At 41.2% G+C, this 24928-nt stretch overlaps 1 protein-coding gene across 1 annotated transcript in view; it reads left to right on the forward strand.

The window, feature by feature from the left end:
• Window positions 1-22506: 22506 nt before the first annotated feature.
• Window positions 22507-24928, forward strand: part of plxna2 (plexin A2) — a 126619-nt gene continuing 124197 nt past the window's right edge. Inside the window, exon 1 of the mRNA XM_085929080.1 lies at window positions 22507-22610. The gene's annotated coding sequence lies outside the window, so the exon portion shown is untranslated. The remainder of the gene's footprint in view (window positions 22611-24928) is intronic.

A 24928-nucleotide genomic window follows, 5' to 3' on the forward strand; every position in this document is an offset into this window, starting at 1 on the left:
AGTCAGTTGTTTGCTAAAGCTTAAACATTTGCATTTAGCATTTTAAAACTTAAAAGTGGTGGGTTGGGGTGAAATTTAGAATTGTATCTCATAAAAATGCTAAAACAAACCAAATTTGGTCAGACTTTATAGCTTGTGACACTGCACATACATAGCAAGATGTGTAATCAAACGCGATCCAATTTTTTTTTTTTTTTAAAGCATTTGTGGTGTGTGTATGCTCATCAAACTTTAATTAAGACATCTATAAATGAGCATCTTTAAAGGGTGCATATATAATTGCTGAGATTGTTTATGTGACACACTAATGGTATACTAATAAAAAAAAAAAAGAAAGAAAACATGTTCTAGCTGTGATTATTGTAAATGAATCCTTAAGACTAAGGAGGGTACAGATACCAGATACCAATATTGGGCCAATACCGGGCCTTATTTCGAGGTACCAATACTGTTACAATGAAGCTGTTTCTCAATCAAGAAGGCATTTTATGTATCAAAAGTATGAATGGCATTAGTACTTAGTACTGGTGACTACTCACCAGAAGTGTACTTGTACCTGTTATCAGTCTGAAAAAAAGAATGGATCATTACCTATTTAAAACATAAGTTACTAAAAAGAACATCATCATTATATAAGTTTTTTTTCCCAAATACAAAACAAATGTTACATTTTTATTGATTTATGTATTTATTTATTTATGTATTTATTTATTTATGAAGGCAGCATATACCAAAAACAACCAGTAGAAGTTTATACTGAAGATAAGTTGGAACAAGACTGATAACGATAGTTCCTTCCTATACAAACAAAAAATACTCTATTCATTGTCAAAGAGACAACCAGATGAGAATGTATTTAGTTGCCATCAGTTAGAATCAATTGCTTGTGAGACTTTCATCCATCATCTGTGAAAATGACACTTGGATACACTTGCTCTCAATGCATTCAATGGATTTTTGCCATGAAGCTATGTTAGATATGCTTATGGGAGAGCAAATGAGGAATTTCAAATACACTCCTCAGGCTATGTGTAAGATTTTAATGTCATTTTTATTGATAATGATAGTACACAACTCTGACAGGATACGTTCGGGGTCTCAGTTCTTGTTCATTGCTTAATATTTCATGTTGTAGGGGTGAAACTTTGGATTGAATTAATTGGTATTAGATTTTTGGGAGAAAAAAAAAGGGAGTGATCGAGGGATTTGGTTAAAAGCATTAAGATGTGATGTGACTCAGAGTAACCTCGAGTTCTGAGTAAAAAGCTCATGTAAATAATAAAATATTAGAATCTCCTTGTTGAGTAAAAGTAATTCTACGATGAATACGCTGTATATATGTATATTTTTAGAATCTTAGATATGTGCCCTGTTGCGCGATTGCTACTATTTATTTTACATTTTTTCTGGAAATAAACATGGATGGATTTCGAGCTTATGTATCTGGATTTCAAATGAACATAAGACCAAGGTCAACTAAGCTTTCTTGTTGACCATTACGCTTAGCTTAGAGGCACAAATGCAATAATTCCCATCAGGCCGCACTCCGAGACATCATTCAACTCTGTCTATAGCCTTGATTCCGGACCCATGCGATGGCAGCTTAATTGAGGCACACACACATTCCCTCTGTCCCTTTCTTTATATTTTTTTTCTCAAGATTTAATGAGTATGTCAGATTGTGATGGTGACATTTTCCTATCGACACCTTCAATCCCTCCCATTTACATTTCATATCAAGCGATGGGGCCGCCCCTGTGTGAAAGGCCAGGCCGGATTAAGGTATCACAGTGATTGGGTGCTATCCTGTGGACAGGCTGGCAGGCAGGCACACTTACTAAATCCCTGTCTTGGAACAGGCCAGACTTTCAAGATGCCGCTAAGCTCTCATCAGTCATCGTTTCCCACCACCGGTCCGCCGCAAGCCACCCCCCACCCTGGTACCTGAGAGATCAAGCATGGTGACAGAGTAACGTTGGATATAATTGCCTTGTCTTCTAACTATCTTATCCTCTCCTAGTTGGAGTGAAGCAAATTAGATGAGGTGAAACATGAGATGTAGTTTTGGAGATTCTTGCTAGAAAGTTCTACATTATTTTTTAGTTGCTCATATTGCAAAAATGTTTTAACTTGATAAAATAAATAAATAAATAAATAAAATCAAACCTTGATTGAGGACACATAACAACTATCCCTGCGACTATTCCTGCTTGTCTTGCCCAGGGTCACACATGAGCCCGTCCCAGTTGAAGAGAGGGCGTTACACCCTGCACGAATTGCCAGTCAATCACAGAATGCAATAACATATATAATTTAAATACATGAAAACAATAAAGTCCATGAAGGATATGCAAGGCCCCTTATTGGTATGCAGAGCAATGCTTAATTCTTTCCCCTCTAGCATTTCATTTTCCTAGTGTGACTGGGTAAAGGAATGAAAAAATATGGAGGCGATTACTGTGTTGAACAATTTGGTTCTGCTTAATATAGACTCCTTTGATTCGGTCCCGGGCCCCTGAGATGAGCGTCGGTGAGGAATGATTGCAATGCACGAAGGAGCAGCAGCTCATTGGCTCGTCAGCCACTTCACCGTAATACCGGGTCATCCCTGCCGGAGTGTGGAATCGGGCCTAATTAAAGCAAAATGCTTTATCAAAAGTCGAGGCGAGCCAGCAGTGCTAATAAAGCAAGTAGTCTGCAATTTCCTGAGATTTTGCAACTGATAAGCTTCCAATTAAAACAAGGAGTGTGGAAAGGCTGTTATCCCACTATGTCCTCTTTTTTTTTCTTTCAAACATTCACTACATGGACTTAGCAATAAGATGTGTTGATTAACCAATCAATGTATTTCTTATTTACTCCAGGCAAGACAATTTTGAAAATTATATGCCTTCGACTTTCTGGGAGTCGTTTTAAGAAGGTTGTGTTTTCTGCTCCCAATCCACAAAGCAAGACCCTTCAAGGCATGTTTGAGTGTATATGGCGTGGAAGAACACGATTGGAATACAGCCTGGAGGCCCTCTCTCGCTCGCATTGAAACAAAATTCCCACAGCCATCCTCCCCAATGATGTCAAAAGTGTTCCCAGAAGTGTGGAAACTGTTTTAGCGGCAAATGGCAAACTAACGAATTCCACTTCCTGTTTGTCAATTGACGTTTTTACAAAAAATAACAGAGAATGTAGAATACATGTCTTGACACAAAATTCCTATTGATTTAAAAAAAGATTTGCAGAATATACTTATCTTTAAGAAGGTGTTAGCAATGATCACACCCCATTAAAAGACTGCACCCATGTAGGATGGTGACAGAGACTCTATGCGCTTAGCTTTCAAGTCAAAGGTCGGTATAAAACTATGAATATATTTATAGTCGGTGGCCAATCAAGAAAGTTAGCCTCAAAACCTGTCACATTGCATGTTATTTCTGTCAATTGCTTGGAATGCTGCAGGCTGTGGAGCCAACATATTACAGGTCTGGCATGTTTGCTCGACTTTTGGGATTTTCACTCAACTCGCACTTAAAGCAGCAGAGTAAATCACGTAGCGCTGTTGGCACAAAATACTTAATTGGTCTTTTTTTTCTTCATATCAACATAATTCATCTGGTTTGACAGCTGAATGGCTGCACTGATGTGCCGGGAGATGGAGCATCTGTATGTCTGCCTCGTGCTCTGCAGCTATTTCACTACCGCCTTGTTTCCATACAGATGCCATCTGAGTCCAATGATTTGTTGCCACAAGTCTGTGCAAGACTGCAGAATGCCCGAATGCCTCCAAGCAAGGACAAAATACTACCACTACTACTGTACGACTGCTGGTACTACTACTACTACTAATTATTATTATGATTATTATTAACTATTTAGAATAATGGCTCATTCAACCGACAATTACTGCATCCCCCTATGACACTGTCACTTTATTGCTGCAGAAATTATTTGCCATTTTAATTATGTTTTCCCTCTGATGAGCTTGCTTCCAGTCAGAGATGTGATTTTGGGCCACAGTCCTCTTTTGTTCAAGGTGGTCTCTGGAGAAGCAACATACTTATAGAAACTCCTTTGAACTACGCCATTCTCATCATTTTGGGAACAATTATTATTTGGAAAGGTAGACTGGAGGAGGTAGTTATAAATAAGAAGGTGGGACATGTTTAATTGTCTGCCCAGGATTTGGTTCTGTTCTGCCACAGCTTGTGGGCTTTCTTGTTAGCACTTCGTTTTTTGGTGATCAAAATATGTTCAGTATGACAACGCTGGCAATGTAGGGACTTTGAATGACAACTGCCATAAGAAGGAGATATTTATGTGATGATATTTATGTCCACTACATATTCCTTTTCACCTGTCCAGTTGCAAATGTTGATATTTCTTTCCAGAATTACTCCCTAATTTACAAAATAATTCAAATACATCACATTTTTCAGTCCCTGAAGAAATACTATAGGTCTGATTCTAGGGTACATGCTTTGCTGTACTGTTCTGTTATTTTCTTGAGGGTTATTTTCCCTTTTAAAAGCAAGAGCCCTATTCTTTTTTATTGACTTACCCATTGAAAATGTTGATATTGCTATTGATTGCGAAAGATGGCTTGGTCGGTTTATCCCTCCCTTAAAAATAAGAACTTATTTGGGGTTATAACAGCTGTCAGATTGTTTGGCTCGCCGTACTTTACATTCGAAAGAACAGCTGGGTCAAAAATAACCCAGATTTGGTCTTATAGGGACCCGCTAAACTTATTCACAACCTTCTTGATTTAAAAAAAAAAAAATCTGAGCCAGGATATTTTCATGCAACAGTGTGTCCCAGGCAGATAATTGGTATCAAATAAAGATTGACAGCTATGCTTTCTCATCTCATTGCTTCCATGTACTTGCTTTCCCTCGCAGTCCAACTGCTGACTTACATGGGTCAGTGACGAGACGGAATGGTGCTTCACTGGAGTGGACAGGTTGCCACGCGCCCTCGTGACTGCCTCACGAGAACCTGCTTTGAAAGCTTCAAACTTAGTGTGGAATAGTCACATACGAGGTCTTTGATCAGCCCCTGCGGCCGGACATGTCTGCGGGGAGCCTGGATCCTCGAGTCTTATTCCACCTTACCACTGCTGGGTGAGCCTTCCAGGAAATCAGATTTGCCACAAATTAGCCTCAATCACACATGCCTCGCCGCATCGCTCCGCCTCCTGGCACGCAGCATCCAGAGATGACCATCCGGTAGTTTGCATCACACAAGAGTTAAAGATTTAGGCCTACATACTGTTAAGGATAAGAGCAAACATCTTATCATGCCCGCCTGCATGACTTTGCTGACCAGTGCAGCCCACAACCACTTAGCTCAAAATTGAACCTGATTCTGAAAAACAAGTCATACCCAGCCTACTTGTGCACTATCTGTATTGCTAATGCAGTCTTGTTATCTAATAGCTCCTTGTTGTCTACTTCCAAGTCAAACCTTGAAGGGAGCATGCTGATAGTATTAGTTCAGTACTTTTCTCCGTATACGTGCTAGAATAACATTTCCTTCTAACCACATTAGAAGAAATGTAATTTGCTACGATTTCAGTCAGACTAACACGCTTACATGTTCTGTATCTTGGACGCGCAGACACACCCAGTGATTTGATTTCTTCCACCATGGAAGTGCACTGCACTGTTAACCCTTCTCACTCTGGGTACAAACGGTGTTTTTCTCTCCTTCTGTCCGACAAATGTAAACATGTATGCAAAGTCTTGCAACGACTTATCGGTGCTCCACGCGCTCAAGACTCGTTTTATGAGATTTCAGAAAATATGGATTCAGCTGCACTGCCACTTGAATTATCTTTGCATATTTTGCGACTGCAGACCTTCATTTCATTGACTCTTTAGTCTCTCAGCTCGTGGCCTGAGTCAGTGCATACATCATTTTACTAATAGCTTACCTTGCTCAATGTGTTGCTCCAACTCATAATTCTTTCATTTGTCCCTGCGTAAAACAGAGACTACTCTCTTTCAAACATCCAGTGTGGCCCATCCCTTCAATAGCAATTGAGTTATGTTCCCATCAAGCAAACCATGTCTCGTACCCGAACGGGCCCGGCGATCCACAAAGTCGCTATTTGATTACTGCCTGGCGTTGACAGAGATCCATTTGAGGGTGCAGCATGGCGGAATTCCAATATGGACGCCCTCCAGCTATCGACCCTGTCTTTGTAAGCGGGCGCCGTGCTTTTAGTGCGTGTTCGCCGGTTGTTGTTGCCCGTCTTCCGCCTCCCGGCAACTCGGCAATATTTGTTATGGGCCCCCCGCGCCGGCTCCTTCTCCTGGTTCATCCATTATTGACGCGTCAGGGAATGTGAATAGCCTACTTTTTAAGTCAGGATGAGGGAGAAAGCATTTTACAATGCTCTGGCAACATAATGGTGAAGATAAATGACATTCTCTTGACCTGATTGAATGATACATGAGGAACCAAAAAGCATTTGTTTGGAATTGGACTTTTTTAAACAAATAAATGTCAATGAAGTAGGATAGTTAAACACACACAGGAGGTGACCTAGAGTTAACCAGTTTTTATGAAGGGCATTATAAATTGACTTCCAATTAATTTTTTTTCCATTTATTATGCATTTATTTTCTTGAACCTTTTTCTTCTGATCCCGGTCTAACTGTGTGTCAATTAGTTAGGCAATCCCCAAACATTGTTTTGTTTTATGGAAGTTCGTTGAGAATTTGTTTCTGTCATGTCAAATTTTCCAAAAACAGATTTTTCACTCATTTCTTTCATGGGTTCCTTCAGTAGTTCTTTTAAATTCGCCCCAGAACAAAACCTCAGTATTACTGACACTTAAATGTTACTAATCCCCAAGCTAGAATGTAAAGGTAGACTTTGAGTGTTTCCAGCGAGTTATATTTCGTGTCTGTACTTCCTCTCACCGTCTCCTTGGTTACACATTTCTCCCAGATATGTGACACCTGTTTCCTGTATTGTTTTCACTGTTTTCTTGCTGCATTTTACTTGAGTCCTTCTTGCTCCTGTTGCCGGTCCGTGGTTGTCGTACACATTCCAACCGTAGTTCTTTTCTTCATAGCATTCCAACTAGTAGTCATTTCTTTATCTTGATATTTTCCCTCGGATTTTTGACGAGCCTCTGTCTCATTCCTTTTTGATATGATCAAAATATTCAGACTCTTTTTTGGAGTGGATGTGTGTATGAGTAATTTTGGACCTCCCACGTTTAGCGGACAGTAAAGATTTTATGATGATGACAGTTTGATAGATTATTTGTATTGTCCGTATGTCTTATATGCAGAAGATGAATGGAATGAAGCAAATTGATGGATGGATCTTGTGGCTGATAGCATTCCAGTTAAATATGGACGTTATTTCTAGATTAAATCAAATATAACGGACTCAAGGAGATTGCACAAAAGGTGCAAAGATGAGACAGTTGTGTGAATGCAAATGTTGTTCTCGTGTGTACCTATAGATGGCAGTGTTCCTACAGAAACTGGGCTGCGGTAGAGCGTGTCACACGTTTGCTTCCAATGTGTGGAATCGTGAGTGTCTGGACTACAACACAGGTTCCCCAAGGGTGCTTGAAATTCTTGAAATAGCTGGAATTTTCTTTTTGCTGCTTGAATTTTGGAATGTGCTTGAACTTATTCTTCTTTGTTTGCACACGGCTTTCTGTATTTATTTCAGCCCACCCACCAGTTTCTATAATGCACTGTATCTTTAATTGCATAATACACACATATTCACCAAGATGACATAAATAATGCCTTGTGAGGAGAGCGAGTTGGTTTGAATGAGGAAATAAAAATCTGACACACAACTTAGAAGACAATTTTATGTTTAGACCACGTGTCCGCTGCATGCACCATACACACAGATCCGCACACTAATTGCCAAATATATTTCGATGGCTGAGCAATGGGTGCGTCTTTTGTGAGTTAAAACTTTTATGGGGCTCATATGCAACTCGGTCCACCCATACGAGTGATGAAAGCTATATGCCCAGAAGGAGAGGAGGGAAGTGAGTAGTGGCTCATTTGCATTCAAAGAACTGCCCCTTCAAAAAATTGCTTATTTCAGTCAAGTATTAAAAGAGCAGAAAAAGACATAATGTGCTGTAGCGCTTAACCCTAGATCCATGACTATACCGACACAAAAAACATCCCAGTTAGAATGAATGCATTTTATGCAGTAAACTTGAAAAATGTCTCATATTTTTGCTTAACATTATTTTTTTGTATTATGTTTTGGTGAACAAAATAATTAGTTCATGTTTGGCATGTTAACATTACTTTTTAATTAAAATGTTGTCTTAATATATCATTGGCTTCATATTCTCCCCTGGCCAGATGTCTCATCTGTGTCCAACTGGTATTGTTTATCAAAGGGAGAGGATATGTGACCCAGCCGTTCTAAATGGCCTGACAACTCCAAGTTTACAATAGCTTGGATTCTCTTCATCTGAGATGTCACATCTTGAGTTAAACCCCGTAATGGGCTCAACCTTGATACTTTTGTGCAAGTTCTTAAGAAATCCTATAGCAGCCATGATGCATTTTCTGATTGACACCCAAAACTATGAATACACATGTGCCACTACCTGCACGTACACACGTACATGCATGCACAAACTTAGTACATGCACATTTATATAATTGAGTAATCAATAGTCGGACTAATAGGAAACTAAATTGTTTCATAAAATCTGTGTCGCTCGACAACAAAAAGCAATGATGTTCGCATGTAAGGAAGGCACATGAGTCAGGCAGTGGGTTGGTCGTGTTCACGCCGCCAGTGAGTGAGTGAGTATGCGCGCGCACCACCTCACGATGATGATGATGATGATGATGGTGACGACGATGATGATGGTGATGGAGCCGCGCGTCCGAGTAAGTCCGACTCAGTGTGGCGCGCCGCTGATCCAACGATGCCCGCACACCACCCGCGTCTCACAGCCTCACATCACGTCACGTTACTTCGTAGGACTTTTCCCACCGCGCACTACTGAAGGAATGCGCTCATTTCTCCCCGCGCGACCTTGTGAATGATCTTTTTTTTTATTTTTAACTTTGTGCGGTTTTTTTTTTCTTCCACGTGTGTGGTTGCCACGGTGTATTGTGCTATGTATTGAATGACGGTTAAAACAGGTGGGCGTCAAGCAGCGCATAGGAAGAAGAGGAGGCGAGAATTGGACAAGGCGACACTTTGCTCGCGGTTGGGGGACGTTTTGGTTGGTGGATGCGACGTCCTTGCGCCCGGCATCAGCTCCCACATTCTGGGCTGGAGGGGCAGGAGGAGGCGGCACGGAGAGGGAATATTGGATCACTCGGGAAGAGGAGGTGAGCTTTCCGCTTTTTCCTCCATGTGGCGTTGGAAGATGGGGAAAAATGCGCTCTCATCCCGCACCGTCCTCGTCCTCTATGTTCTAGCCATTGCAGCTCCCATGTTACATTTGCGACATGCACGTGCACGTCCACTTGACTGCGCACGCTCTGCTTTGTAATTTACCTCCAAAGAGACGCTCCTGCAGCTTTCAACGTATTTCTCAAATAGTGTTGAAGTTGGCTGCAGCCGGCACGCACCAGAACGCACGCTGCACAGCGTCAACGTTTCCGATTGGCTCGGTGCTCTCAGAGTGACAACTGCAAGATGACTTTAGTCTTCCTTTTCTAAATAGGCAACTTAAAACTTGGTCATGCATGCATTTTGGACAAGTGACGTTTTATTTTGTTACCACTTGGAAATTTTTTTGCATACCTAAATTGATTGCAATTGGGCTATTATGAGGTTTTGGACACTTGACTAGACTCATTTTGTTAACATCAACAACAGGTTTATAAATAGCTTATTTCCAAGCTTGTTAACAGAGACAATAAATGTAGAGAATTTTGACTTACCATCCTGCGTACCAAACAGTACCAGTCAGCCTGCACTTGTTGAAAACAACTCAACGTGCATTCAAGTATTATGTCAATATCAGCCTGTTGTTAATATGTTCTAATAATGTAGAATTATATATATTAATTTTATTTTGTATTTTATGGACAATAAAAACGTTTTTTTTATTAGTTTTTTTAATTAAATGTCACTGAATAATGGTAGATGTATTTGGATGGATTTTTGGTAAAGGTTATTCCAAATGTTTGTCTACTTTAACAAAGTATTCTTACTTTTCACTAAAAACATTTCACAGTATATAATTTTTCCGTTTTTTGTAAATATTTTTTCATCATTATCATACCAGACCAGTTGGCTGGGATTGGCTCCGTTTCTTCGACTCTACAGTGACACATGATATTGATGTCACAAATATGATAATTTGGCTTTTTAAGGGTTGTTTCGGCTGTGCGCACAACAACAATGATAAAGCCCAATTTAGTTTGTATCTTTTTCTTTGGCTGCTGACTTTTGACCAAACACATCCACAATGACCTCGAGCTTCATCTGTCCTATTCAGCGGCGGTGCCTACAAATCTTCCCGCTGCAACGCTTCCAAAGAAAACAAAACTCGTCTTCCCTTGAAAAGTGCAGTGGATTTACATGAAAATAATGTACATCTGCTTTGGGCGGATGGCGAGCATATGAATCCTTCTGCCCTTGCAATCAAACCTCGGTCCGTCTTTGTGAACGCACTCTAGATTTTTTTAACGCTCGAGTATAAAGCCGGCACATCATCATCATTATTTTAATACCCGTCTCATGGTGCAGCAGCAGTCTTGTGTGTGTGCGTGTGAGCGTGTCTTTGTATGTGCGTTGGACACAGCAGCCGTCGGGGTGCAAATGGCTGCGTTTAGGAGAACAAACCAGCTCGAAGCATTGGTCTGATTATCACAAGCTCATTTGCTTCAAGCTTATTATCACTCTTATTCAGAAAAGCACACAACGACGCAAGCTGTTACTGGTGTACACATGTCTCTGGCAACGCTGTGGGTGATATTTCAACAAGTATGACTTTATTGGCTTATTTCCACTAACTTGATATAGGCAACCTTTGCTGTTAAAGCTCTGTTTAATTCTAATGGAATCTAATTTTGGAGTGATGGATGTGATTTGTTTAGGAATACTACCTCATTTGACTCATTCCTGTGGCGGCAAACTCAATTAAAGGAAAATAATTGTTGACTCTACTGTAACCAGGCGGCATTGTGTCGATTTGCACGTGTGCCTAACAGTCAGGAAATTCTGGATCTGAATCTCGAATCTCCCCCTGAGCTTGCATGGCTTTCTTTAGGGTATTCTGGGTTTCTTCCGTTATCCACATGGCGTGTTAGGTTCTTTGAAAACATCAAGTCGAATTTGATCGAAGGTTATGCAGTCTCTTGGTCTTGAAGCAATTGTGGCATAATTAAAGCCTTTTTTTACCAGCAGAGGGCGAAACTGCCGGGTCCAACATTTGTGCTGCCTAAACGGGCTGCAGTAGGAGTCAAATGTGAATTAAAAAGCCAACAGTGTAATTTTTAATATTACTGTAGACTGTTACAATAGCGAAATAGAACAGAATGCCTTTATCGTTGTTGTACAACAAGCATGCATGCCCATATGCAGTTCTCATCAGCATTGTCAGAATGGCATCACATTGGCTGGATGTTAAAGGTCAGCCAATGATCCCCATACACCAAGTTCATTATCTTTAGTTAATTATGATCATGGCATATCTGCTGCCGAGTGAGTCGTAGCTGCTCCTCTGGGTGCCGTGTCAAGCCCCAGCACAAGCTCCCCCTATTCCGACTGTACTTTGACCCCCCCCCCCCCCCCCCACTTCTGCCGTACCACCACCACCACGCTCCCCCGCCCCCTCAAGGCAGCCAGACTCACTGCTGTGTAGCTTGAGAGATTTTGACAAGTGGCTGCGCATGGAGGCAGAATCCTTGACCTATATCTTAATGAATGAATACTGCAAACCCATCCATGGCTATGTCCCCCCACCCCCCTCTTCAATTGCAACCCAACTCTACCCCAACTGTCTTTTCCAGCACACGCACATGTAAGATAATGGCGCTTTTGTAGGACCACTGACTGACTCACTCCGGCCTCAGATTCTGTTTCTGTCTTCACTTTCTGCTTCAGCCGGCGTACAAATAGTCTGCGGGGTTTGTTTTCATGCAATTGCACCCCCCTCCCTCACTTTGTGGATTTTACCCCGATCCACTATCCAGCTGTCACAACGGAATGCTCCGTTCCCGCTCTCGCTCGCAGCCTCGCCGTGTGCTCGTTTGTCCGTAACCTTTGCCTCGTTAGGCCGGAGTCCGGCGTAAAATGTGAGGCCTGCGTTGTTGGCAGAGTTGAAACCAGGATGTTTTGTCTGTGATGTTCTAGTATCAGAGGAAAGAAGAACTTGATGACCTTCATCCGTTACCAAAGCTTTTGAATATTGATTTGATTGATCTTATCTTTTTTTTTACCACCATTATACAAATAAATATATTTCCCCCCCTACATCAAACATCTCTAGCTGGTAAAATGAGATGCTTCTGTTTGTACAGGGATTGCCAACTCCCGTACTCGAGGGCCACTATCCTTGCATGTTTTAGATTTTTCCGTCCTCCAACACCTAATTCAAATGATTAGCTCCTTAGAAGAAGTCTCATAATGAAGAAGTCTCATAATGATCCTGAGCTGTGTTGGAGGAGGGAAACATCGAAAACATGCAGGACACGACCCTCGAGGACCACGTTTGGACACCATCATGAAATGTCTAGGACGTACCACTTCAAAATCAACGGGCTTCTTGAGCCTGTGAATAACTTTGAAACATTTGCAGGGAAATGTTTCAAAATGTACATATCATTCCAAATCAATATTCTTCCTCCAAAGTTTAGATGAGGTCATCACATCCAATGAGCTGATGTTTGTATCATTTTTGTCATGATCAAATGGGAACCCAATTACAAAAAGGTATATTTTTGGACCTGCTCGCCCCCCCAAACTGTCATAAATGCCTCATCGGAAGACAGAATGACATCTCTCTTCACTTCTAGATCAGTCGAACTTCTATTATCCTTTGGTTGGGCTAAAGACGAACCCACTCTTGTTGTCCTGAAGGCTCACCAGCTTGGTGAAACAAAACCTTTCGGTCCACTTGCTAAGCCCAACAGATGGGAAAATGGACGGTGTAAAAGGAAGTGAAAGGGAGAAGGATAAAGGAAGTTATTAGAGGCTTGTTTTCAGCACCTCCATTGGGAAGCCCTTCGCGCTTTCACGGTGCAAATACTGTTCCAAGTTAAATGTTTTGTTGACGCCTTCAGTCCCCCGAGTGAGTGGTGGAGGAGCCATTGGGAGCTTTTATTAAGATGTTAAAGGAGCTGCCCTCCTGATATGCTTCCAAAGTTTTTCCTTGTGGATTGCCTGTTTGAGGCTCTTGATCCTGTCCCCATTCTTCGTCTGATCTTCTTGGTCATGGGCTGGATTAAATTCCATCACAAAATGAGGCAACGCTCCGAAAGGAACAATTTGTGAGTCTGCGGTTCCATAATAGCATCTAAAACAATTACAACAAATAAAAATAATTAGGTCCTGATGCCAGTTTTATGTCATCCTACCCTGCCCTGTTCTCTTGTGACTTTTTACATGGGCTCTGATGTAAGTGACGACAGCCTCAGCGCCATCAATAATCAATTAGTTGGTGTCAGAGGGTGCGCTTGTTTTGTTTGTGGCAACTTGACAAGAATTGAGCAACAAAAAGAGAAAGGGGAGGGGTGAGGCTGAGGGGGGTTGCGGCATTAGATGCCAAGGGGCAGCTGTCAGGAACAGATGACTGTGTGAGTGCATGTGTGTTTGTGTGTGTGTGTATGTGACTTCTGCATGGCTGCGTGCAAATGCGTTCATTTGAATTTAGATTTGTTTGACTGCGTGACACATGCGTCTTTTATAGACGTGTTGTTTGTGCATATGGAAAGCAACATAGGGCTGTTTAGATCAATACAGATGAGGATGCCCGCGCCGGTTAGTGTTACTATGGCGACAGCATCAAGGAATGGCCGTGTGCTCAGGTCAGTGGCACAGGCCACATTACTTCATAGAGATTTTTTTTTTTTGACTAATTGCTGGTCAATTGGACGTGTGTTCCATTCAATGGCTCCTCCTATTTTTTATTTTCTTAGCTTTTTCATAGAAAAGAGAAAAATAGACATTGTCCCACCATGGCCAAATGTACTGTCCCTTTCCTTGAAAAATTGACTGACCCAAAATGACTGCTGTCCAAAGGTGTAGATCCAGTCATGGTGTACAATAAGAGTACGGAATCAGAGGAAGTCTAGACCTCGAGTGATTAATCTTGACCACTTTAATGTATCCTCTCCCGGGACAACTATTGTTTTCCACAGGAATGCATGACTCGGATTACGATTTGTGTGATTTTAAGTGACTGCACATTCAAGAGGCTGAGTTGTTAGCCAGCACAGTGTTGTTGTTTCAACCATTGTTGTTATTGGAAAGTCTACAGTACAAAAATAAAAATTGGCATTGAATTGTAAATTGGTCACTTGAACCTGCCATGTAAATCCAGCCCAAGTTGCATTTGCTACCTGATTTTCATCAGTCTCTGTGGTTGATCTTCCAGCTTCCAGTTTTGTCATTGACGTGCACTAACGCGGAATAGCAAATAAGATTTTCCTCAGCTTTGAAGCAATCTCTGCGATGACCAATATGTCTGTTGCGATTACAGTGAGACGTACTCAAGCTATTTATTCGTGCCAGATAAATATTAGACGCACGAGTCTTTTGTAGGGCTAGCTTTTATTCCACTACTCTTTATTTCCAAGTGACCCTTCGTTGTTGAAAGCAAAGTGCTGAGTATGCTTGGTGAAGCAGCAGCGAGGGCTCGCCTAAATTCACTAAGCATGACTGCGGCGGCGGGAGTTGCGTGGAAAATCATTAACTTACTGTAGTCGGTGCTATGATTTGAGTCACAACTCATCACGATGAATGTAGGTCAACAAGTGTCATCTATTGCTTGACAATTATTCTCATGATGTGGGCTTCATTTCCACCCCAAGTCAACTTCCTGAATATGGATAGCCGAAAAAAGAATGCGGGCATGATCACATAACTGACAACAAACTTTTGGGATTTATTTTTATCTCTGCGACTCCAAATATTTCTTCAAATTGAACATTTCTGGAGCTCGATTGTACAGCAAAGCTTCATATTTTTATATTCAGATGACACATCCTCCAAATACCATTTCCATCTTGAAAACGCTCATCTCTCTCTCCCTGCATTGTTGATGTCTCTTCCTCCATTGCTGATGTCACTAGCTGCTTTGTTTGTACATGTGACTTGTCCTGATTTTGAAAACATGACTTGATGCGTACGTGATGTCGCACCCTCCCCAAACAGAAAAAGCAAGGAAGTATCTTAATCAAAATACGTAGTTACGCACAGTGACTTGGACGAGGAATTTTAGTCTGATCACCAATCTGAAAATAGTTACACAAGTTACCCTAAAACCGTGGCCATATTCAAAGAACATGCCATTGGTATCACTGCTGACGTCCTCCAATCCAGCATTAAAGCACAGGAGGAAAAATAAAAGGGTGGTCTGGGAATGCAACACTGAGTCAGACAGGAAGCGAAGGGGAAACTGGAAGGGAACATAAAGGCACAGTGGCGCTCACAATCATGTGGCGGAAACTTGTTCAAAACACCACTTGGCTTTGAAAGAGAACTGGAACATAGCAGATCCCTATTTAATTTTTATGGATTAATTGATTAATTAATCAATTACATTTTATTTGATTCATTTTTTATTACCACAACCAAAACCAGATATTGAATTACATATTACAGGGAATCTACATAACTCCACAAGGAAGCCATGTCGGAAAAGCACTCCTGTCAAATATATAAATAAAAACTGGGTGGTCTGTTTATAATGTTCAAGCAATGATTTTTTTTTTTGCAAGGTTTCTGTTCCCAAACCTGAAAAGAAAGAGAGCAAGCATTCAGCATTCATTAGATGTGCTTCAGACGAAGCCCCTTTTTAGAGCAGCTATTCTTTATTTTTTGTATGTAAACATATTTTGTTGTGATTAAGTGACAATTTTCATATGCTGGCTGAAATAGACACTGAAACACAAACACACTTAAGATAAGAGAGTTTGTTATATTGGTATTATTATTATGTTGCAGTATAATTATAAATATTGTCTTTTATGATGAATGATCTACTCTTTATCCAAAGCAATTGATTTCTCAACACAATAAGGGTGATTGTATTGTCTGTGTTTTGATCAATCTCAGGCGAAAAAAAAATTCCATTGTCCATTTACAGTAGATCATCATTGTTGACAGTATATCGAGGGTGATGAGATTCCTGTTACTATGTGTATGAAAAGTCGTCATAAATACGATAGATTTTCAGCAGCGACCATAGACAAAATACATAACATTAGTCTAAGCAGAAATCCCTGAGGCTCGCCACTGATTAGTAACATTTCTTTTTGTTTGTTCATCCTTGGTGCAGTTTATTGTGTCTGGTGCTACTATAGTGACAGACAAACAAAATCATATAAAAAATCATCATTTGATTATGAAAGAATTGGTTCGCTGCTAGTAGCGTTTCATTTTGAGGTTGTCTACACATTATGGAAATTTGTTCCTGCCCCCTCCAAAATGTAACCAAATAATAATATAAGAGAACCACATTTCTGGTTTTCTACGATGTGGAAAGGAACCAGGAGAAGAACGGAGAAACCCGATGCAATGGTCACGCTGTCTGGAAAGGCGTTATTTTGTACAAACACTTGTGTGTGTTTGTTGAATTGTGATTTGGAGGGTCTAAACTCTCTGGCTGACACCCACCCAAAGTGAACCAGCCTCCAAGTGTCCCAATTAGCCCACTTCAGCATGTTTGCGTGCCCCAGCTGCTCCTGTTTGTGTTACTGATGAAATGCTGAATGGGGCCTTTTTTTTCCTCCCAACATTTTCTCGAGGGTGGCAGACAGTTGATTTTTATCATTTTCCCTCCTTCCTGTTATTGCACTTTTTTTCTGCGCGATTATGATTATATGTTTGCATGCTGCTGCTGATGTGGTTTTAAATGGAGCAGCGGGGCTGTTTTGTTTGGCTCAGTGAGTGAATATATCCCCCCCCCCTCACCTCCACTACCACGACAAAGTTGCCCAATTGTAGGGAAACGCTCGAGCTGGCCAATGTCATGTTTATGCTGACTGTTCATCATTTCCTCCACCACAACGTACTTATCATCAAAAGATTGCAGTTCCATCGCTCACTTGAATGGAGAGGTGGCTCATTTTACGGCAGGCGGCATGATCGTTTTTAAAGCCTTGCTTCACCTTCATCATCGTCGTAATAGTCAGAATGTGCGGTCTCACTGAGAAAAAAGAAGTTATTACAACAAGCCTTCAAGCCGGAATCTCGATTGCCTGGGTTTGCCGTCTTTCGATACTGGCTGAACAAAGCCATGCAATTTTCTTTTATTTACTCTTACATGTCGTTTTCTCTTCTTTTTTTTCCCCCTACTTGCCTCTGTTTTTTTTCCCTTCTTTTTTGGGCGATTGTATTTCTGGTTCTCTCCATCATTTGTGGGATCTCATCCCAGGCAGCTTTGCCTTCCTTAACAATAAAACAGAGCTAGTATTAATCATTTTACTCGCAGAGATTAGTCTTTGATCAAATTTAACACTCGGATGGGGAGGAAGGGAGCGACAGATAGAGATACTGTTGTTAAACTGGTAACTTTATTGGGATGGACATCAGAAATGATTGATTCATTGATAATGTTGTCATGAAACTAGTGAGACAAAATGCCGTACTGTTAATTCAATCCCAACTAGTTTGCGTTATAAAGACTAGCAACCTGGTGTCAGCTATTATCATCATTAATATCAGCTATTCCATTTTTGTTATCTTCAAAAATATCATTATGTCTAATTTATTGTTACATGCCGCACTAGTGAATGTAGTAAATGAATTCAAATGCTTCGGTACAAGTCACGCTTCAAGTCCTTCATTTCTCCCGGCCAGCCTCTTTCAAACTGGAGTGAGAGTTGGGCAATTCCAACAATGACTGCTGACATTTTCCCTGGTCGAGTCGCTTATTATGTGTGCAATTATGCCAGTGACAAGGTTTCTAGAAGTCTCTCTTCAAGGTCCACTAGATCAAGATGTAGCACCAGAAAAATGCCTGCAGACAGTCGCATGAAGCTCCCCGACATCAGGCTTAAAGAATATGGATGGTTGTGTTATGTCTGTGGAGCGGGCAGCGGAGCGACCCAAGAGCTGCTGGCCTGTGAAAATGAGAGTGGAGCTCTTATTCGGAGAATCTGTGATGTAGTTGACAGACTATATAGTTCCTCCAAAGTGTAGCAGTGAAGCGTTAGACTGCAGCTGACAGGGGTGAATCTGATACAATGTGAGGTCCCACGATGGCTTCCAAAGACCTCGGTCAGCTCTTACGCTAACTTCACGTGTCCTCCTTTGGCTTAAGCTAAACACTCAAAACTTCAAGTTGTGTTATATTTGTCCAACTATTGCAACTGTGTTGCCCTGACAGCCGTGACAAGTAGATTTTCCAGCGGGCGAATCAAAACAGAATTCCAGTATTGAAGAATATTTGGTGATAATTGTTATTGAGAAAATTAGATGAGAGTTGCTTCTGCAGGAAGGGTAGCAAATAATTTTATTTTCAATAATGTTAGGGCTGTCACTATTGAATGCTTTTAGAATCCATCTATTCGAATACAAGTCTAGTTTGCATCAAAGTGTATTAGCACATTAAAAATTCTCTTACCTTTTATTTACCAAATTTGGTTTATTTGGTTTTGTTGAGTGATTAAAAAAACAAAACAGAACATTACATGAGAGGATTTGCTTTCATCAAACAAGACTAGATGAGCTGGACCGCAGCTGAATGGTCTCTGTGTCTCATTGGAATTAGTTATGGGCTGTAAATGCACACGCCGTTCCGTGTGACACCGAACAGGATGGAGTTCTGGCCAGGACATGGTGGAAAATCAGAGCTGGTTCCTTTCCTGTGAGCCCAAGTCCTGAGACTGAGGTCGGCATGCTGCCATCACTAAGGTCCTTTTGTAATAATAGTTAAAAAAAAAAAAAAAGCAGCACATTAAGCACCAAGACGCAAAACCAATATCGGCAGAGAGGCAGCAGAATGTGGTAATGTTCACATGAGCAGTAAACATGAACTAAAAAAAATCAAGGGGCTGATTAAGAGTATGACAAGAAGACCAAGAGGTCAATTTTGAAGCTTGGGTAATTATTACAAGTAGACAGTCATCAACACATTTATTATTACCAAGTAATCAGTCAGAAGGCAACAAGGGCAAGTAAATGAAGGCTAAATATGCTAAATGTGTTAGAACATGATGACTTTAAAGATAGAGTTCGCAATAGTGCACACAACTGAACAAGAAGCCAGTGTTAGCAGCATGACAAGTGGTCCTGGCTGGTCCACCAATAGTATCAATTCATAAAGGTTGTCAGGGTTGCCGTGGCAACAACACTGACAGTTTCTACAGATGTACATATTGATGGGTATCTAAATGAATTTGATACCAGCGTCAAGTGTCAAATCCAGTTGAAGTGCTTTTTAATTTTAATTACATCTTCAAAAATAATGATGCGAAATAGTAAAGTATTTTCCAGTCTGCTATTACAATTTTGCACTTTTATTTAGTGATAGCGGGTGTCACCATGCAACAACATATCTGGGAGTAGTCGACCCTCGCGTCTGTCCTGAAAAGAATTTGGTGGAGGGGGGTTAAGATAACTGAAGACCGAGCTGAAAAATAGGATTTTTTCTGACTTATCAAAACATATTTCAAATCCACTGTTTGGCCTACTTGTGCTTGCTGGACATGTTTGCTCCTTTTATGGGTAAGTGCCCGCTTTCCTCACCACATGCTGCTAATGCGACTCATCCGAGGCTAGATTGGACCAACTAAGTAGCCGCAGACTCAATTTTGCGGGGCTTTATCAACCCTGATGAAATTAGAGGAATGTGTACTTGGCTAAGTCGAGAATAAGAATGGACAGGCCTCGAGTCCTCTCGTGGGCACTAGGTCTTAGAACAAAATATATTTCCTGCTTCCTGTTATTTGATTTCATAACAAACAATACACTATTAAGAAAAATGCCCTCCACTCTTGTGGAATACTAAGAATTTGGCCGCATTATGCTGTGAACTCTCAAGTGATCCCTCCTTTCTTCAAAACGCCTGGTTTTCGTCAGACTATACTCAATGTCAGGCTTAAAGTAGTTGTTGCAAGAAGACAGCTTGATAACACCTTAGCTCTGTCTTGGAGTTAGGCAGAGAGGGTCATGCGGGATGCTTCGCTCCATTCCTCCAGACGCCAAAATCACAAGAATGATAAGTCTGGTATGTTATTCAAGGAGCTACCGATTGAGCTTTGACCCATGAGCAGGCCACAGCTGAGCCCTGGGTCACTCAAGTCAGTGGGTTTGTGTTTGTAGGAATTTACAGCCACAGTCTTACGCTGTAAATTGCTACAAACTGTGATTTTAGTTTTGGGAAGTCATTTCCAAGAAATTGTCTTGCTCTGTGGTGCCCTTTAAATAAATGAAACAAGACCACAGAAAAATCGAGACAAAAAGCTGACCCTCCGGCAGCAGGTTGAGACTTTTTTTTGCACCTTCAAATGGCCTTCAAACTGCTAATAAGCTTGAGTGTTACAATTTCCAATGGCAGAAAATATGTTTTGCAAGCGACCAGTCCAGGGTATACCTGACCTCTTGCCCAAAGCCAGCTGGGGTTGCATAACCCTGATAAGGACAAGCACTGTAGCAAATGGATGAATGGACAATTTCATTTTGTAGCTTTTTTTATTGTTTCATATCCAATCATGTCGTCGTACACATCAAAACCCCTCAGATGCAAATTTTAAATTGCACTGTAGAAAGTCTTACCGGTTTTTGACACACAGATTTGCGTTTGCTGATAACGCAAGCCATTTCGCTTTCTGTTAAGCGTCGGGTTTCTTCTTTCTGTGTCACTTCCACGCACTCTGCTACGAACTGGCAATTGGAGAAGAGCAGGGGGTATTGACTTTACATGCACCCCGTCGTGCAGTTAATTGAATTGATGGCTAATTGACTTTAGCATGGATCATGCCAAGGCCTGCCTGGAGAGTGTTTGCGCCCGTATTACATCACTTCACGGTCACATGACTGTGGGCAACACCCACCCACTCATCTGAGGGGGGCTTTTTGTGAGCTTAGAGGAAGAATTGGTTTCCCCGCTGTGTTTCCAGTGGTCGAGCTGTGCATGATGAGAACTTAAAACGAAACAGCAGTGGGAGAAAATGGAAGGATTATTTTGACCGACAGGTCCCGATGGCATGATCCACCCCGTCATCCTTTCCCAAAAGCCACCACCAGTAACTGTTACATAACAGGCCTCACTATATTAAGTGGGGTACACAATTCTTGACAATCGGCCATAATTCTGATCAAAATCAGCAAAGTCCCTGAACGATTATGTGTAGAACTTAATTTAGATCATATTACTATCTATGAATGTGCCATACCTGCATAGATCAAAATAGCCCTACTTAGTCGCTTGAGGTCCCTGCCAATGTGACCTTTGCCCTCCCTTCCAACACGCCCCCTCCCCTCTTCTGGCCGGCGGAAACATGCCAGGCTGTGTAAATTTGGCCCATTTAATAGCCAACACGACATGCTGCCTTTTGGGAGTTGCTGCTGCAGCTTGTTAGGCAGTGAGAATAATGACTGCATGGCTTCCTTCCTTCCTTCCCTCCCTCCTTCCTCCCTTCCTTCCTTCCTTCCTTTCTTGTTCACTCAAAACAGGAGCTCTGTATTGTTTCGTCCTTCGCTCTCACTTTCACAGGATATCATTCACTGTTTCTGACCTCCACTGATCTCTACTCCCTCGCCCCTGGTTGTGGTTTATGGCTCCCCTCTTCACCCTCAGGCTTTCCTAACATCTCTCCCGCTGCCACACAGGCAAACAAGTCTGCTTTTGACAAGCCAGTGTAGCTTTGATATGTTTTGGAGATGCTGTTAAAGGTGTTAAATTTGACTTTTTAACTACTTTGGTACTACTAGTTTGGGCTCTGGACTGACTGCTCACCCATCACATGTGAGATAATAGCACCAAGGAAGTCGTTTTGTAAGGTGCCTATTTCTAAAAATGTGTGGCTTGGTCTCAACCAATTAAAATAAATGCTTCTATCATCTTTATTGGGGCTTCGGTGCCTTTGTCAATTTTGAAGCATAAAGAGAAGTCTGTTTTTATTGCAATTTGTATAAAACTGAAAATGTGTCCAAATTTGGAGAAACACGCTTTTCATTGGGCCTTGAGCAATTATTCTAGAATATTCCAGTCGTGTACAGCAAAGGTCAGAATTGAATATTTGTTTAGCGTGGTGCAGCTGCAGACAGATAATGCCTCGGTCAGGGAGCCTGCGTCGATAAAGAAAGCAAATACGCTGGACCCAAAATACACAAACATCATGTTTGAATGCACATACTCTGACACACTAGTGTTGGCTCATGTGCGTTTAGGTTGATCCCTTTTGGGACGTCTCAGCTTGCTTTTTGTGTCTGAATACCGATGTGGACAATGGCGTGTGATTGCACAAAAGCCATTAAAGGTAAGGTGTTCATTTTTTTCTTGCTTAGCTTGACCTTCATTCTTGATAAGCGGTGTTGAACATGGATGGCTTGTCTATCGGTTATTCCATCGATTAATCAAATAAACTGATATCATTTTCTTTTGTATCAAGGTGCACTGTTTTATTCATTACCATTTCTGTTTACTCACATTATTTTTTTATTTTAGTTGATGTTAAGCAATTAAAAACAACAGCAATGCAACAATCAAGCAATATCACGAGGGATTGATGTTTTGAAACTGATTCAGTTCATGGTTCGGTCATTGTTTTCCAGACTAAAAGCAGATGTTTGCAAATGTCTTATTTTGATTAAACATGAAAGACAACACTGGGGAACACGATACTTTTTGGTTTAGGTCTGATAGCTGTTTTTAACTCATTTTTAGGCGTGGGATTCAAAACGAATCTAAATTTTTCTTTAACACATAAAAAATTATGAGCTATAGTATCTGTACCTGTTTTCTGAAAAATTTGAAAATGGAACTTGTGAGGAATGTAAAACCTATGAAATCGGTTTGCTTGTCATGTTTGATTCGCAATTGATTCTTTTTACTGTCGATAATGCATGAGCATCTTTACATTATTGCCTTGGCGGCCTCGCATCGCCTCGCCTCAGCAGGATTCCTGTTTTACAAACGCCTTTGCTCATGTACGCTATTAATAATGTATAGTGACACCACACATCTCCTCAACACTAAACTATACACACTCCGCAGCACCTCATTTATGACTTTCATTACACGGTACCTTTATACAAGCAGCTCTTCTAAAATAAGAAATTTATGAAACTGCACAAGCTATTACGTTTACAAGACAACATATTTAGTCAATTGTACATGGGAAATATACTATTTGTCTATGAGATACATTTGTCCCTCACATACTTGCTCTGCATCAGTTCGAATGGAATGTTGACCGAAAGTCGGTCAGTTGGTTTGGTCATTTGGATATGTTGCAATTTCTGTCACCTTTTGAGTTGTTTTTGGGAAAATGGTTTGCCAGTTGATAAATGATGACCTTGTTGAAGGAAAAACGCTACAGTCCTTCCTAGATGTCCCAGTAACATTCGTTCCTTCGTTCCTTCGCTCGTTCCTTCCTTTGTTCCTTCGTTCGTTCGTTCGTTCGTTCGTTCCTTCCTTCCTTCCTTCCTTCCTTCCTTCCTTCCTTCCTTCCTTCCTTCCTTCCTGGGCTTCAATACACTGATTTGTGTGCTCATTAGTGTACTAACAACATTGTTAATGTAGCAGGAGGACAATGGTAAAGTACACATTTGATTTTCTTGCTGGGAAAGTGATGCACTTGTGGGTGCAATTGAGAGCCAAATACAGTTTCTCACTGGAGTTGAGTCATACTGTACAGTATACACAACTTGACTTTGAAAGCAACCTTCGTTTGGTATCGACTCTTGAGTGCTTTTCCATGCCCTCCGGCTAGTTGATGTTAGGGCACCAATCGAAGACGCTTATTCACTTGTGATCTACGTGTGCGTGTTTGTGTTAGTGTGACATTCAGGTAAGACAGTTTGATCCCATCGCCTCCAGTGACATCCCACTCTGTTTTCCTGCAGCTGCTGAGGATTCCCTCTCCTCTGGCTGAGGTCTTTTTACAATTTAGATTTATGGAAAAAGGCCACAATAGGGAATTTGCCTGTCTGTTTTTCTCAGGAGATCACACTTCTGCGGATGCAGCCTCCTGTGTAACAGGAACAGCATGCCAAGGAATATTCTTTGTGCGAGTAGGGAAAATAAATAGAGGGGAGGGGGGTTCCATGTTCGTGTGCACACTTCAGACTTTTTCCTACATTTGTCTGAGATCATGACAGTAATTTGGGGGGATGGGCTGGTGGAGGGTGAGCAAAAGTCATTAGAGTGACAATGATGTCACAGGCTCCCTTGCTGCGTGTCATATTTTACACATAAAGCAGTAGTTGTTTTTTTGAAGAGCAGCATTGGAGGAGGGGGGTGCTTGGGGTCTTACAATACATTCGCATGCCCTTGATGATGTGTGCTGCCGAGACTCAATTATCCCTCCATCACCATGACACGCTCCTTGTTTCTCAAAACACGGCTGTGTTTTAATGATAGGCCAGAGGACGGTGGGGGTCACTAAATAAAACACTGCGTGCAAAGTGCACTTGAGTATGCACTTAATTGTGAACAAGTGCACATTATTTGACATCAATTTGAAAATTGACACCGTTTTAATGAAAAGTAAGTGTACAGAGCAAAGTTCTGAGGGCAGCTTTGGATTTACTGTGCCAGAATTATTTAATGACCTCTTTATTATGATGCAAGACG

The sequence above is a fragment of the Syngnathus leptorhynchus genome, chromosome 1, assembly GCF_054491065.1.
Source record: "Syngnathus leptorhynchus isolate UIUO chromosome 1, UIUO_Slep, whole genome shotgun sequence".
Taxonomy (NCBI): domain Eukaryota; kingdom Metazoa; phylum Chordata; class Actinopteri; order Syngnathiformes; family Syngnathidae; genus Syngnathus; species Syngnathus leptorhynchus.